Below are 16,526 nucleotides of genomic sequence, written 5' to 3' on the forward strand. Positions count from 1 at the left end.
ATGAGCATAATTGTATCTAATAATGGCTTTATCACAAAGAATAACAATATAGTACAATTATGAATATATTAATCACATATACATATTAATTTTTCCTCAAGCATATTTTCCCCAGAACTATATGCTTATAAGAAATGATATAAGTAAAATGGCACATAGAGGCTTATGCCCTAGTGGTATACTACACTGATTAACTTAATTACTATATATTATATACCCCTTTAGGATATTCATTATAGCCACTGAGTATGGGCCACATAAACCCAGATCAAAATAGAGAAGATAAAAAGAAAGATAATTGTCTTAGTCTGTTTTCTGTTGCCTATAACAATACCTGAAACTGGGTAATTTAGAAAGAAAAAGTATTTATCTCTTACAGTTATGAAGGCTGAGGTGTTCAAGGTTGAGGGGACTTATCTGGTGAGGGCCTTCTTGCTGGTGGGAACTCTGCAGACAGGGCATCACCTGGCGAGGGGGCTGAGTGTGCTAGCTCAGGTCTCTCTTCCTCTTCTTATGAAGCCACCAGTCCTATTCCCACGATAACCCATTAATCCATTAACCCATTAATCCATTAATCCATGAATGGATTACTATATTCACGAGGGCAGAACCCTCATGACCCAATCACCTCTTAAAGGCCCCATCTCTCAATACTGCTACATTGGGGATTAAATTTCAACATGAGTTTTGGAGGGGACAAATATTTCAGTCCATAGCAATAATTAAGAAAATACCACCTTGATAGCGTATCTGAGTATAAACTATCATGGTGGGAGTAAAAAACATCAACTGATTCAACGCAGGCATCTTATATTTAACAATAAAGATGCAAGTTAAGTATTGAAAAAAGTTAAAATAAAATAAACTTATAAACTTTGCTATCAAAATAAAAAACCTCAAGAACATAAAATTTTGCAACTCAAATACATGAACTATTATTTAACGTGGACATACATTTAAAACAGAGTGCATCCATTTTCTATCACATGAGGAGAAGGCATTATACTGGCTACACACAAGATTTTTTAAAACTTAATGAAAGGACTACTGCATGTTTCAGATGGCAATGTATTAAGATAAATATGCAGGCAGATATCCGAAAGCATTAAAACACATTCAGAGTTCTGAATAGCACATACATTTGTAATAAACACAGAAAGCATTTAGAATTCGAATGCTTTTAAGATATGGCAACTCCGCCAGTGACTATGTTAGCAAAGCAATGCTTACCACCATAACACTTTCTAAGGACATGGGTTTTTTTTCATCTTTTTTAATTCAAATACAGTTGGCTATCTCTCTACACTTTAAAAGCAGCACAATTTATGTAACATATTGCTCTTTTTGTCATGTCAACTCTTTGTTTTTTGGCTTAAGCTGCAGGTGGTGTTTTCCATATATGAATTTCTGGGAATATGGTCTGTGTTGGCCATATAAGGATGTCTATTCGAGCCATATGTTTTGCTGTCATGTGTCTCATTTTGTCTGTCTTGGATGTCAGGACTGATTTCCATATCGTTTCTTGAATGGACCAAATACCAATTTGTAAGAGCAGGGAGGAAAAACTGGGGCTGCAGCCCAAACAACTTTGTCAAAATATGTATCAGAAAGGAAATGCAATATCCTGTAAACATTTACACCCTTCTTCTCACTTATTATCTGTGACCAACATCATCACAACTGCATAAGGTTTAGGAAAGAATCTACTTGCTCAAGTTCCCAAGTTTGCAGTGTATGTGAGTACACTGCAGCTTAATCAGATTAGATCCCACATCTTAAACAGATCCCACGTCTCTGGAGGTCATGGCATGGCACATGCTAGCTGCCCTACTCTGAAGGATGTGGGTCCTGCAGCCAACCTGACCTAGCCTTGAACTTGGGGGGGGGAAGAGAAGCTGCCTCATGCTTTTCTTGTTAATAATCAGAACTCTGATTAAACTCTCCGACTAATTATATAAGAAGTTCTGGCCCCCATTATATACTTTCATAGCATCTTGTATTTCTCCTTTGTAACAGTCATCACAGTCTTAATCAATCAACAATTTGGATAATTATTGGTTTAATAAATGTGTCCCTTACTAGACTGTAATCCCTATGAGAGCAGAGACTTTGTCTTGCTCACTGGCACATTACCAGGAACTTATACAGTGCCCTTGTAATATTTATATTAACAATAAATAAATGGGAATAAAAAGCTCACAGTGTTACTGGCGACCAATTTCCACTACTAACTGCACTGACAATTTTTTTTCTTTACAGATTGTAGGAGGTGGGAACATTGGGAAAAGTGGCTATATCATTTACATTTGAATTAATTAAAATTAAATAAAATTTACAATTTCATTCCTTAGTCACATTTCCAGTGCTCAACAGCCTCATGGGGCTAGCTGCCATCATAAGGGACAGTATAGATTATAGAACACTCAACGGTTGCAGAAAGATCCACTGGACAGTGCTTACCTACAGAACTCCTATAAATGGTGACCAAGGGAATCAAAGATTTGGCCAAGAGGAGTCTTAGAGATGCTGAATGGCTTTCAGACATTCTAATGATGTCTGAATCGAGATAATTTTCCATTTTAGAATTAGCCCGTAGATCTGTAAAGCTTCATGGAATGAGACTTGTCTACTGCTGAATACAAATTTAAGACAACTTTATAGACATGTCTGTACTTGAAAGAGTTCTGTAATAGATTTGGAATAATATGCATTTACTCCAAAAGCTGCTTTCCATGAACATTTAAGTATCTCATAGGTGAACTTTAAAACCACAGTCATTCCCCACCCTTACCTACATTAAATAAGCATAGCTGCCCTTAGAAATGGCTCTTTTGAAAGCCTTAATGTAGATACTCACTCAAACTAGGAGGGCATCCAGATACCAAACAAATAATAGTGTACTGGAGAAAATAATGGCAAAAGGCTTCAAAATGTTGCAGGGGAGATAAAAAAGTAATGATAATGCACTGTAAACATAGCACTTAAGATTTTTTGGTTTTATTTTCTTCCCCTAATATGTTGGGGAAATAAGTTCAGTTACAGACAGACTAATAGTGATCAAAAGTTGTTTCGTAATTACTTTGGGGTGATGTAAATACCCAGTGGTGATTTATAACATAGTTTTAATAGACAAAGGTCATTATTATAACTGAGCAAAAAGAAGAGCCAATGTTTTGGGAGATCTGGATAAGGGAAATGAGCAGCCATTGTAGTTGGTATCTAGAAACTGATAGGATATCCAGGCCTTCAGGCCTTTTACCCAGAAACATTACTGTTTTGTTAGCAAAAATTTATTTGAAAAAAAAAATTTTTAAGTTACCTTTCCTTTCATAGATGTTAGTATGGATTATTTCTTTGGCATGGCACAATGATGATAACTCCATCAAAATTGGTACCTCTATCTAGATCAGGAATCCAAAATTGACTAGGGAGCAGACAGGATTTCTGCAACTGCCAGTAAGTCTGCCAGGATGCCTCATTTTCCCCCGCTGGCTCCTGAGTGCCCTTCCTGCCCCTTCTTATGTGGGGTCCTCTCTTCTCCCATCTCCTTTAATATTATTGATTTTACCTCCTCTATCCAAAGCATTCTCCAGCTGTTAGTTATTTCCTTCTCAATGCTCCATCACGCTACCTGTCCTGCGTGCAATGTGACATTCCATATTTATATGTCTGCCCCTCCAAACTTTAAGACTGTAAGCACTTGAAGGTTTACTTACATATACACACTCATATGTGTATATATGTGTGTGTGTGTGTGTGTGTGTATTTTTTTCCTGGAGTTTCTAACTGTGCATGCAACCATGGGGAGGAAATTTGAGAACTGTTTCTAAGAATGCTTACTGACAGTCTTAAGAAGTAAAACCAGGTGGTGGGATCATAATCCAGATGTCCATTAAATTAGAATGGCTGAGGCGGGGGCCAAGCATTTAGTTTTTTGAAACTCCCAAGGTGATTTCTATATACAGCCAGGTTTGGTATCTACTGGCTTACGTGATATTTTGGATATAGGGAATCAAATATGCCTGCTAGGACACCCCAGAGGTGAAGTTCTTAACCCAATCCCAGGATCACTTGGAAAAGTTAAGGTTGTTCTAAGAACCAGCAGTGACCCCAGATTTAAAAAATGTATGTGCAGGCAAACCACTTGTTTCAAACAAACAAACAAAATAGGGTAAAAATGGAAGTAGGGTAAGCTATTAGATCATTGATTTGGCAAATATAGGTATGCTATTTGAGGAACCATAATAAATTAGCATTTGGGCACTTGCGTGAGATTTACTGGGGTGCCAGAAATCCTGTGTAGGTATGTGATTTATCATCACAGACATAAGCAACTAACCACAAAATTACACATGGAAGTACAGGTCTAAAACCAGTGTATTATTTACTGGAGCCAGAATCATCCAAGTTTCCTCTAATTCTTTTTTCAATATAGTTGAGCTTGATTTTTCTCCCCAAAAAACTGTTCGACCTTGAGTGGGCTTCTTAAACAGCTGAAAACCATTCAACTTATTTCCAGACCAAGTCATTGCACTTAAGCAGAACCAAAGTATTCAGATTGACCATACCAAGGAGACAACTGCAGGGCATTCTCAGTCCTAGCTACTGTGCCTTTAATACTCTCAGGAAGCTCAGGGTAAAATCCCCTGATTTTTAATTCCAGTGAAGTCAAACAGCAACTGTTCCCAATCAAGCTTTAGCCAAGATGTACATATCATCCAAATTTCCTTAGCGATGTGAAAGTTATTGCTAATCTTTCCTAGCATAATTGGAGAGACAAAGAGTTTGAGGTTATGATGTGCCTGAATCCTAATCCAGGTCATTTTTGTGGAAACATCAGCCAAAGGCAATATCTGATATTGTGCCGCTATGCCCATTGCCATGAGGCACTGGACCAGGGCTTGCCCATTGGGAAGGAAAGCCACCATTAGAAATAAATGCTCCACACCTGGACAATGATTAAATATCACCATTATATTTGAAATGTGACGAATCGAAGGAGAAGTTTAATTCAAAACTAAAGTACATTCTATTTGGGCTGATGGAAAAGAGTTGGAAGCAGATTGTGGTGATCATTGCACAACAGTGTGAATGTAATTAATGTCGCTGAATTTTACACTTTAAAAATTGTCAAAATGGCATATTTTATGTTATATATATTTTACCACAATAAAAAAATTTTTTTTTCAAGACTACTGTGGTGCTCAAACACAATAAAAATTTTTTAAAAACAATTATTTCGTCTATTCCTAAGACTAGTAGAGATTACCATGAAAATATTATACCAGGCTTCAGAGAAATAGTGAGCTACATACAATACATTGAACAAACCAATCCCCACCCTCCTTCAATGCTTTGTCCTTACCTGCTAACAGCTACAGTCCAGTCTATGCTTGATAATTAATTCATATTATGAATACCTGACCCAAGGATAATTGACATGGATTGGTAATTAGAGACCAAGATCCCACCCAATTTGAAGATCCTCCAATGTAAGAAAATGGTTCTCTTTTCAGGTTTTATTCAATACAATATCTCAGCAAAAGGAGAGAAAGAATCATAGACAAAAACAAGCAACTAAGAGTACCTTAAGTCCAAAAATTCTTTTTGGATGTTTTTCAAAACAGTAAAAATTAACTAGATTCATGAAATAGCAGACCCTTTCAGCTGAACAGTACTTAAGAGTGTCACACACATGCAGCACAGCTGCAATTGCAACAATTGTATAAAGTAATAATTTACAAATTGTCTACAAATAAAGACTTCAGATTCTATTTTTTAAATAAAAGAAAATAATTTTTGTTGCAAAAATGAAAAGGCTTTCAAATTTAATTTTGCCAGTTACTTTTTAGTGATAGTAATAAGGATTAAAGTATTTACTTCTACATATAATAATCTGAAATATCATCTTTTCTACAATATTCTGTTCTATATTCTGTTTCACATCCTCTATTCCTACTGATTTTATATTAGGAGCTTTTATATTAATAATGGAGTTTTTAATGAATTGGAAATTCATGTATAAATCATATTTTATTAAAGTTCATACCTACGTATATGCATTTTTTCTGATATGCATGATTAAGGAATATTAATACATAGTGAAGCCACATTAAAAAGATATGTGTAAAAGCATTAAATACAAAAAAATAGCTTATAGCTACAGCTAAAGCATACCTGGTTACCTATCTTGCAGGCACCTTTTTCTTTATTAGTGTGTTTATTGTGAAATTCAATTCATTAGATAACTAATATGGACTATAAATGTACATGCAAATTTCCAGCTGATATGAAGCAAAAAGTTGATAAATAATGCTACAGTATAACTTTAAAAAAAGAACTAGAGAGCCTCGAGGCTATTTTTTTAATCACTTCATTTCATTTATTTTGTAAAGACTATTTTCATTTGTATTTTTTTAATACATAAATACATTTGGGAGAGAAACAAACAGCATATTTATGAAAAATTTTGATGGGTACCAGCTTGTAACTGTTTTGAGACTGTATTGCTTTAAAGATGGTCACTACCCACTGTTCTTTTATTACTGTAACAGTTGAAGAAATACCATATATTCGCATTATATTTAATGAAAATTAAACTCCTTATCTCTCCTTAGAGGTAACAAGGCTCTCAAAAACAACTTACTTCACTTTGCACAAAAGAGTTTTGTCACTAAAAATTTACAACACTAGAAGCAAGTGTAAATGCATCTTCAAGGCTGGCATATGCTGCAGTTTAGGATGTAAAACCAATCTTTGGCATTCTCAATAGATTTAAGAAATCCAATAGTTTGGCCAACATCCAAGTATGAATAAATGTATGTATAATATACATATAGTATAACATGATATATGTACAGAGATAATATTTGCATGTCATACAAGAGAGTATTATACAATTTAAAACTAGTCTACCACAGTTTTCATTAGAAAGCCTTTATAATCCAGAGTTAGTATTAACACCCCATTATTAAGCAACTCCCAAAAAAGAGAGGATGAAGGGCATAGTGGGAAAAGTAGTGCAGAAAAGATAGGGAAACTAGATTTGGGTCTTGCCTCTTCTTACTTGCTAGCCTGAGTTATCCTTCATTAGTTAAGCAGGATCAGGTTCCGTAACTATAAAATTATGAGTCAGAATCTGATCATCTTTAAGACCACATAAAAAATTCTGTTTTTAAATTTAATTTAAAAAATTAAGTTCACTTTAAAGAGAAAATAAAAATATAAGGAAATTTCTTACATACTATGTTAGATGTTTATCTCTATATAAGAGACAGGTGTCAAACAAACAAATAAAAAAAAAAAAGCACTAAGGCAAAGAGAAACTTTAACTCACCAGATTCCATCTGTTACATCTCAGTTCATGCATAATTGATTATCCATGACTGGTAAGTTCTTTTCTCACTAGCCGACCACAGTTTTCTAAACGTTATGTATTAAATCACTACTAAAGTAAACTGCATTTCAGAAACAGCAAGGGGCAGAATAAGAAAATTTTAAATGAAAAATTACATGCCGGTTAATAATAATACAGCTGACCTATGTTTAAGGGAGAGAAATTTTAATCATGTGCATATTAAATATTAATAACCTATTCTGTTATTGTTATAATAAGGTTAAGTAGGCTTCTCCATGCTTACGGAAAGAGGGAGAAGTAGGAATGCATAATGGTGCAAAAAGATACAGAGACAGAGATGGGAGACAGACATAAGGAAAATGTGTCAACAATAAACAAGAGGAAATGAGAAAGAAGGAAAAGATGAAGGTGGAAACTAATCTCTATGTGTCATTATGACTGCCAGAGTACTGGCAAAGAAGCAGCATCCTTTTATTTCAATTTTAATCATTTCTGAATTTTAATACCCGTCTCCTTTTGTAATTCTCCTGGCATTCCCCATATGCCTCCATCCCAGCCAAAACACCAGTGTAAATTAAATGGCAGGCAACCACACCACTGACGTAGCCTCCCCAAAGAACCTACCAGGTGACCAAAAGCAAAAGAGGTATGGCTACCTTATGTCCCTAAGGACCTCTAGCCAATTAACTGGCTGAATGTTCTCTACTTTCTTTAATTTTAAAAAGAAGGACAGTGGTTAGGTAATCTACAGATAGAGAATCATTAAAAAAAATAAAGCAAGCCAGTAGTAATACAATAATCAGTGACCATCAAGGCCTGGAAAAATGAGTTTGCTCTCACTGGCACTAAGGAGCATCACATGATTATTTAATTACAGCTCTAATTTTTTTCTCGTGGATGGCAACATATCAACAATTAATAGGGCAAATAGAGGAGACTGTTTTTAAAGAGACAGAATGTGCATGATAATGTAATAGGTCACACAGCAGTGCACTACTTAAGGAATATTTTCTTTTGTGAAACTAAATAGGACTGTCTCGCACATAGCCCCACACACATTTAAGAAGAAAATAAATTTTAAAAGGAAGTGTCTTTTTTAGATAACTTTCATAGAATACCCCAAACTTTTCAGAATGTTTTAGATGTAGATAACCTAACCTTATTGCAACTCTAGTATTAGTTTTAAGGAACGGAGTGAAATCTTCATTAATATAAACACCCTAACTTAAACTATTTTTTAAAGTGTATATAGCCACAATGGAAACTGTTTTTTATGCTATAAATATGGTCGATATTTATTCAACAGTATCATGAAAAAAATCACTATTACAGGAAAGAACAAATAGAGGTCAATCAGCCTTGAGCCACTACTAGTGCATAGTGTTTTTGGTTCTGGAATATCAGAAAGACCTCAAATGGCTGCTAAACTGCAAGGAACTCAGGGGAGTGCTCTGTGTTTACTGCAATATAGTTTGTTACCACAACCAAACACCAAAGAACCATGAACCTCAACAGAGACACTTAACCTAATACTGAAGGTCAGTCAATGAGATAAAACAGAGACTCTGGTACTATTGTCAACAACAACAACAAAAAAGTACATAGTTAAAAAAAATAATTATCCAATTACCTGGAAAACTGTGGCTTGTGTAGACTAAGTGTACAGATAACCACAGTAAAGATGGCACATTTGGAAGAAAAGTCTCCTTTCCCAGTAAATCTTTATCAGCACAAACTACATTTAATATTTTATCATTAATTTAGCAATTTTTAAATAAGTGCTTACTATGTGCAAGGCACAGAATGCTGTGAAGTTCCTGCTATTTCATATAACACAGACATGTACCTTATAATTAATTTCTTCTCTGTAGTTTAACACCTTGTAGAAATAAATAAGAGCAGCACTTACAGACTTCAGAAAGTGGGAATACTAGTACATTTTTAAGTGCCACATTATAAGGTTACAAGGTCTACAAATTCAAATTAACTACGGGAATTCAAATGGTTAACCAATTTGTTAGAAATCTCTAAGTAAGGCTAAGTCCAGCTTGAAATCTCTCTAGTGTCAGTCACCCATTGTTTTGCCTTGCCAGCGCCAAAACTCAGGTTTGAGATTTGGATAATGAAATAATCTTAGAACTACCACTGTGATCGACTGCTGAAATGTATTTTAAAATTAGGTTATATAGAATTTTAAGTAAACATAATTTGGCTAAAGATGCAGCAACTAAAATGATTCCACAAAAAGAAGTATTAAGAGGTGCTAAATCAACTCAATAAGCTTTTAATGGTTTATGCTAGCCAGTCATCAAAAGACAAGAAAACGTGGGCATCTCAAAATACGATATAGCAAAACTAAAACCGCTGGGGGCATCAATTTCTACTGACACTGGCAAAAGGTATCAAGCCAACATTAATTGCAAAGGAAAATAAAGAGAAAAATTTTATAACCCAGTGAAAAGTTTTAAAATTAAGTTGTTTTAGTAGAAAACCTTTGATGATTCTGGACCAAAAGTCAGACTCCATACATTCTAAAATAATTTTTCAAAAGAGTCCAGCAAGAAGCAGCTTGCATGAAAGAGTATACATCATTCTTTTTTAATATGATTGGTAATATATAGTTAACATGTCTCAGAAAAGGCTGTAATTAACTGTCTACTGCTCTAATAACATCAATAAGCATACAGTATTATTAAAATATAGTACCTCAATACAAACCGAAGCTGTCATTTTTAAACTTTTAAAACAATGTTCTCAATTGTTTCAAGTCCTCTTAAACCACCCAAAAGGGAGCCCATCTCTAAGAAAAAAATTTTTAAAAGAAGCATAGTTATTAAAACATTGTTCTTTCCTCCCACAGTCTGGAGAAATCTGTTTACCATTAAATAGGACATCTAAGTATCATTTCTGTTGGTGAAAATACAATGAAAAACATTTGGATTATTTTATCAATTCTACAGATAGATTTTTTAAAATTTAAAATGGCAAGCATTTTAATTTATTAAAAGCATTAATTCAGTACTTCATTCACTGATAAAATATTTTCTGGGAGAAAGAAAGGCTTGTTATATCAAGAATAACATAGCCCTTTTGTTAATCCTCAATGATTTCCATTGTCTGGTTCACTACAGGAAAACTCAATTGCATTCACTATCAAACAGCTAATTATGGATACGGTATATTCAAGACTATCTCCATTTCAAAGGTATCTGCATACACTAGGTTCTATTTTATTTATAATAATTATTACAATAAAACATTTATAACATAAAACCTCTTTTACCTTAAAATCCTTAACATTATAAACACTGAAAGTCCAAATTGTCATTTACATGCTCTTAACGGCATATTAGAAACCATTGAATAAGACTATAGAGGAATTTCTAGCAATCAACTCTACTACACACCTTGCTTCCAGGAAAATTGCATTTAAGGAAGTCCCCCTCATGCAGATTTACTGAATACCTTTTCTTTAAGTATCAAAAGGAAAGAAGGTCTGATAATTTCCCCTGGGAGCTTGCTGCCATAGCCAAAAAAGAATGCCCACTGAAGAATTTTTCTTGGTATCTGGTCCCAGATCATCTATAGCTGAGAAAAAGCAATATCCCAACAGAAAGACCTCCCCGGAACACTAAATGCCTATCTTTCACTGTGGCTGGAGCTCTGATTCTCTGTATGGAATTGACTGTAGGAACTTTCTGGCACTTACCCTCCAAATACCAGAGGCTGCTCTCTCCGAATCCAGCCCTACAGGAGAGGTCTGAAAAAGTAGTCTTTGATGAGGTGACAATGATAAAGTTCTCTCTGGCACTGCTAGCAAGGCAGAAACATCCCCAAATGAGGTGGTTACCAGTTGCCTGTGAAGCAGCTGGACCATTACTGCAGTTCTGAGGGTGCGTCACAAATCAGGTCATAGCTCTGGGTAGAGTCCACCCACTTCACCCAGTATAACGCCCTCTACTTCCTGCACACCTGGGGGGAAGGGGTGCAGAGGAGGGGGCCAGCTTAGGTCCACAGTCTTACTAGTAAAGGCACAACCAGGTGCAGCCTGACATCTGCTTCCTCTGCAAGCATTTCACCCTCATTTGGGGGACCTGCACCCCTAGGTACTCAAAAATGCATGGAACAATAAGCAAGCTCTAAAATGAGTGATGAATGTAATAAAATATTGCACAGTTAAATGTTTTATCCAGCAAGATCTTTCCTCCATTGGAAACTGAACCAACTCAATTTTTGATTACAAGACACTTCTCTACCAAATGTCAAATAACTGGACTGGATAAATTTCGGCAGAAACTGGGGACATAAATCCTGAAGTACCCGTTAACTAAATTTCATCTCTTATAACTAAACTAGATCACCGCATAAACGGAATTACCTCCTTGAAAGTCCATTGAAAGAGGTGATTAGAATTTCTATTATGAACTTTCAGACAGCAACAACTGTGGAAATGATACAGAATAGCTTGAAAGAATAAAAATAGGCCAATATGCTGGTGAATTGCTACACTACTAAATCTCACCCTGAATATATATACACACAATCTGTATCTATTTACTCTGAAATGAAATATCTGATCTTAAAAAAGACTTTTAAAAAAATAAACAGCACAAGGTACCATTGGCATAAGTTCAAAAGTACAAAATAATGTGTGTTAATGTGTTGATCACACTCTATGAAGACATCAAGTTTAAATAGACTTACCATTGAGAATAGCAGTTAGAAATGAAATATAAATTACCATAGTAGACACTTTTTCTTTGGTATAGTGAAGGAGAAGAACCTTGTGTAACAGATTTAATTTATATGCTGTATTAAGTCCATATTCTACTCTGATGTCAGCAGAATATGTGATTAGAGGTTGACAACTGTGTATGGACAATGAGTGCAAGAGCTTCTTAGACAATTTAAGTAAACATAAGCATTTTGTCAAGTTAATAATGAGTTTTGGACCTGAACTTTAACAGGATTTTGACATTTTAAGGGAGTCTTGAAAGAGAGGAACTTTTAAAAGAAAACAACAAATACATTTAGTATTATAAGTAGAAATCTCCCTTACCTTGAGGATGTCAGATTAACAAGAAGACAAATAAAAGAGGCAAGAATACTTCCAGAGAAAAGACAGGAGAATCAATCAATCAATAAAACAATGAGCCCCCTTTATATTCATTTTCAGAACTCCATTAAAAACTCAAACATTCCATCTAAGACTTGGAAAGGAAGACACTTTACTGAAGTTATTATCTAGGGAATCGAATAGTATAATCTATTTGGAACTTTGTAGACAGTTAATTTAGCAAACACACACTTGAATGTGTTTGAACATATTTGTCCTGAGGTTGCTTTAAGATGACTATTTTAAGTGGCATGCTGATTCTTTCGGGGTTTTGATGTTATAGTTGAGGTGTGCAAAGTAAAAGTGCATAACATTTCTTTCAACTGGTTCTCACATGACAGAAAAGAGACGATGAAATTACTCTTCTTTCAAGTTTTGCCACTGGGAAATAAGAAAAACTCCTCTCGACCCCTATCCCCATCCAGGAAGAGTCTGAAGCCTTGGATTATAGCACAGGTAGATATTAAAACGGAGACAGAGCCGTTATTTAGTGGTGACAGGAATATAAATACGTGCACTAACCTATAAACTGGTATTTACTTCAGGAAGGTAAGTAATATTTTTCCTCTGATTGCTGAGCTGTCAGTTTAATGCAGCGTAAATAAACAGTAGGTGCCTGCTAGCTCGAAGTAGGAAGTGTTCATTCCATACAAGGAACAGATTACTGAAGCCTGATGCTCATCATGCTGAAACATAACTTTCATTTTACCAGAAAATATACCCTACTGTGGATGATTTTTCGTGCCTGATCGATTAATTAACTTAACTCTGTTCTGTCAAAATGTAAACCAATTTGTAAAAATCATCACAGAGTTTTGGAGTTTGAAAACCAAATCAATTTGAAAAGCAAGAGTAATGACTACTCTGTAATCTGATCACAAATGCTAAAAATGAATGCTTAATATAATAAGCATAAACTATACAAAACCAAAAAGACAAAAGCATATTTAAATAACATAAAATGTAATAATCTAAGTTATCTAATTTACTCAAAAATCTTCCTCATTTGCTAATTAAAAGCAACTGGCACCTTTAATATTTTGCAACCTCGTGCTACTTTAATCTTCTCAATATGTATGCTTATTCTGCTCTCTGAAATATCTAAAAGTAAACCATTCATAAAAATAAAACCACACTCTTTAATTCTAATAGAAATATTGCTGAACTCTCCAGAGAGAAGCAGCAAGTTTAGAGATCAAATGATGATATCCTTCCTAACAGCATTCATGTAAAATGCATTTTTTTCTATTTTATGTGTGCCATAAAGCTATGACACTATACAGCAACTAATTTTCTTTTTATTTATGAGTACTGAGCAAAATATTTCATGGCATCATTTAAAATGGGAACTCATTTAAGAAATATAAAAGGTAATTTGAGGAAGTTTCTATTTAAAACACAAAATTCTAATAATTAATATATTATAAAGGAAAAAGAAGGGTTTAAAAAGAATATTTTGCATTTGACTATAATGTGTCTAGACATAGTCTGAAGATTGATTTAGTCATAAGCATTTATTTTATATACTTCATCAATTCTAAGCACTAATATTAGTTACAGTCATCCAAGATAACATGTATGGAAGAAATGATGTATTTGTGTAAAGGGCATATCTATATATGGCCCTTATGAAAATTTAGAGAACAGATGAAAAACCACTAGAGTGCTATATAGAGTCCCTGCTGTATATCCATGTTGTGTTTAGCTTAATAGTGTTTGTAACCAAAAGATTTTTACAATAATGAGGAACAGGTGCCTGTCACCTGACCTTTTAGACCTAATTTACAATCCACAACCTGTCACATGAAAAAAATAATTGAAATTCTCCTCCAGATATTTCAGTCTTTACTAATTTAATGTAGTATTTCTTAACCATCATGTAGCATATCATATCTTATTCAATCACAGGTTCATATAGCTGGCAACAGATTTGTTTGCAGAAATAAACCAATATTCATTTTGTTGTTCTTCTTGTTAAAGATGCTGGGATACAAAAGAACTACTTTTGTAAATTATCAACCAAAGAATATATTAATTTATTACAACAACTGAACAAAAGGCATTCCTTTTGAATACTTTTACATACAAAGCACTATTATTTATTACATATTTCAGCTTGTGGGAAAGTGAGGAATGCATTGATTCTGGAAATAACTATTCAGTCTTTTGGAAGTTCTTTAGGTCTTCTTTCTCTGTCTCTCCCCCCCCACCCTCCACCCCACACACACACATTTTAAGGAGCTAGTACTTTAGGAGGGAAATCCCTATATGTTCTTTTTCATCCATCATTTGTATTCATAATTCAGAAAGGAATACAAAATTGAGTCGTGATTTTATTTCTCTTGTATAATCTTGTTACATGTAGCCATATTCAAATTTAACAATGCTTTGTATTTTATAGCTACTGTTTACATATTATGTATTACATATGACTGAACAATTCTACATTGAAAATATTGTTTCCACTATAAAAAATATGAAGTAATAAGTGTCAAATGAAGATGAAGAATAAACATATTTGGCATATTTATAAAATGCATAGTCATTTAAAATGTGCACAAATAGGATACATATTTTCACTACTGTTATATTTTACATACTATGCACATTGTCTAAAGTGTATTTAATAATGTGCTTAACCAAGTTAATTAAAGTATTTATGTCTGGTGATTGTGTTAAACACTTGGAGAGGTAGTGAAAGATACAGCCAGTTACTTCTGCTAACTAAAGTTGAAATTATGCACTTATTATAACCTTTTCTAACAATGTGAGAAAAACAGAGTAAATATATTAAATTTGTTTCACAACAGATGCTTAGGTTGTTAATATTTAAGATGCCTATTCATGCTATTCCTGTCTGCACATTTGTCAAAAATGTAAGCTTGAATGCTAATGTTTGCCAGCAGACTGGAGCAGCCAGTATATCAATGTACCACTGTTCTACCAAAATAATATGCAATAGAAATAAAGGACTGCTGCTAAATCAGAGTACTAGTACCACACACGAGATTAAAGGTTTTTAGTACAAACACCTCAACCTTACTTTCTCCAGACTTAAAAGTATGTGGTTTTGTTTTTGTTTTTTTTTGCAGCTACATTTGACTATAGAATAAATCTCACATTCCTGACATCTCAGAAAAATCCACTTTAGATAGGGTGTAAATTTCAATTAAGTTCCAACGGGATGAGCTACTCTGTCAGCAGCACAAACACCGTAAATTTCAGGGACTGCTTAGGACAAAACCTGACAGGAGCAGTCGCATTTTACTCATTCTTACCCCCCTCCTCTGTCCTCTTAAGAAAGTCAGGCCCCCTGGCCTCCAAGGATGCAAGCATGGAACTTGAGTCAGTCAGGGCAGAAAGGGTCTCTCCCTCCCGGGAATAGGGTGTCTTTCTGTTTTCCCTGTCTCTTTTACAATCCTGTGGAGTCCAAGTCCTACAGCATTTGCCTGGAAATCCATATTGCCGCTGAGAAAGTTCACTGAGGAAAGGCGCAGAGGTCAAAGTTGCCAACCAGGACACTCAGAGAGGCGACCCAGTGGCTGACACTTGTAAGTGAAATTTGCAACGCCCCAGGGAAGGCCAGGGCCAAAACCTCCAACAACAGCTCTCCACGCCTCTCCCCTCTCGGTCTTCTGGGGTCATCCTAACAGGGTTCCGCTCAATGCGTTTCCCCAGTACGCACGTGGCACTCCCCAGACCTGCCACCTACCTGCTTTGTCCCTCTCGTCACGGTTTCCCAAACCCAGGTTCCGCCGCTCCGGGAGCCTTGGCACGGGGAGCTCTCGGAGAAGGCCACCGCACTCGGGTCTGGACCGCCGGAGGGAGACGCGGTGCGGACCCCGAGGCTGCACCTGTGATGTCCCGGCCTTCGCCAAGAAGGCCGCCCTTCCTTCTGCCTCCAGCCCAACTCCAAAGGCACAGTCACGCCAGCACCGACCTCGCTCCAGCCGGCGAAGTCTCCAAACGCGGAGCGTCGCCGCTTTCAAACTCCGGGCTCCAACTTGAGCGCCCGGGCGCCCGAGTGGCTCCGGGATGGAGAAGTTGCCACAA

The 16,526-nt window shown here is 35.5% G+C and overlaps 1 protein-coding gene across 7 annotated transcripts in view; it reads right to left on the reverse strand.

The window, feature by feature from the left end:
• Positions 1-16,526, reverse strand: part of SATB1 (SATB homeobox 1) — a 96,399-nt gene that overhangs the window by 79,047 nt on the left and 826 nt on the right. Inside the window, exon 1 of one of the 7 annotated variants that reach the window (XM_076005587.1) lies at positions 11,067-13,265. The exons of the other annotated variants lie outside the window; for them this stretch is intronic. The gene's annotated coding sequence lies outside the window, so the exon portion shown is untranslated. Of the gene's footprint in view, positions 1-11,066; positions 13,266-16,526 lie in introns of those variants that run through there. 7 annotated transcript variants of the gene reach the window in all.

This window comes from Microcebus murinus, chromosome 1 (genome assembly GCF_040939455.1).
Source record: "Microcebus murinus isolate Inina chromosome 1, M.murinus_Inina_mat1.0, whole genome shotgun sequence".
NCBI classification, from domain to species: domain Eukaryota; kingdom Metazoa; phylum Chordata; class Mammalia; order Primates; family Cheirogaleidae; genus Microcebus; species Microcebus murinus.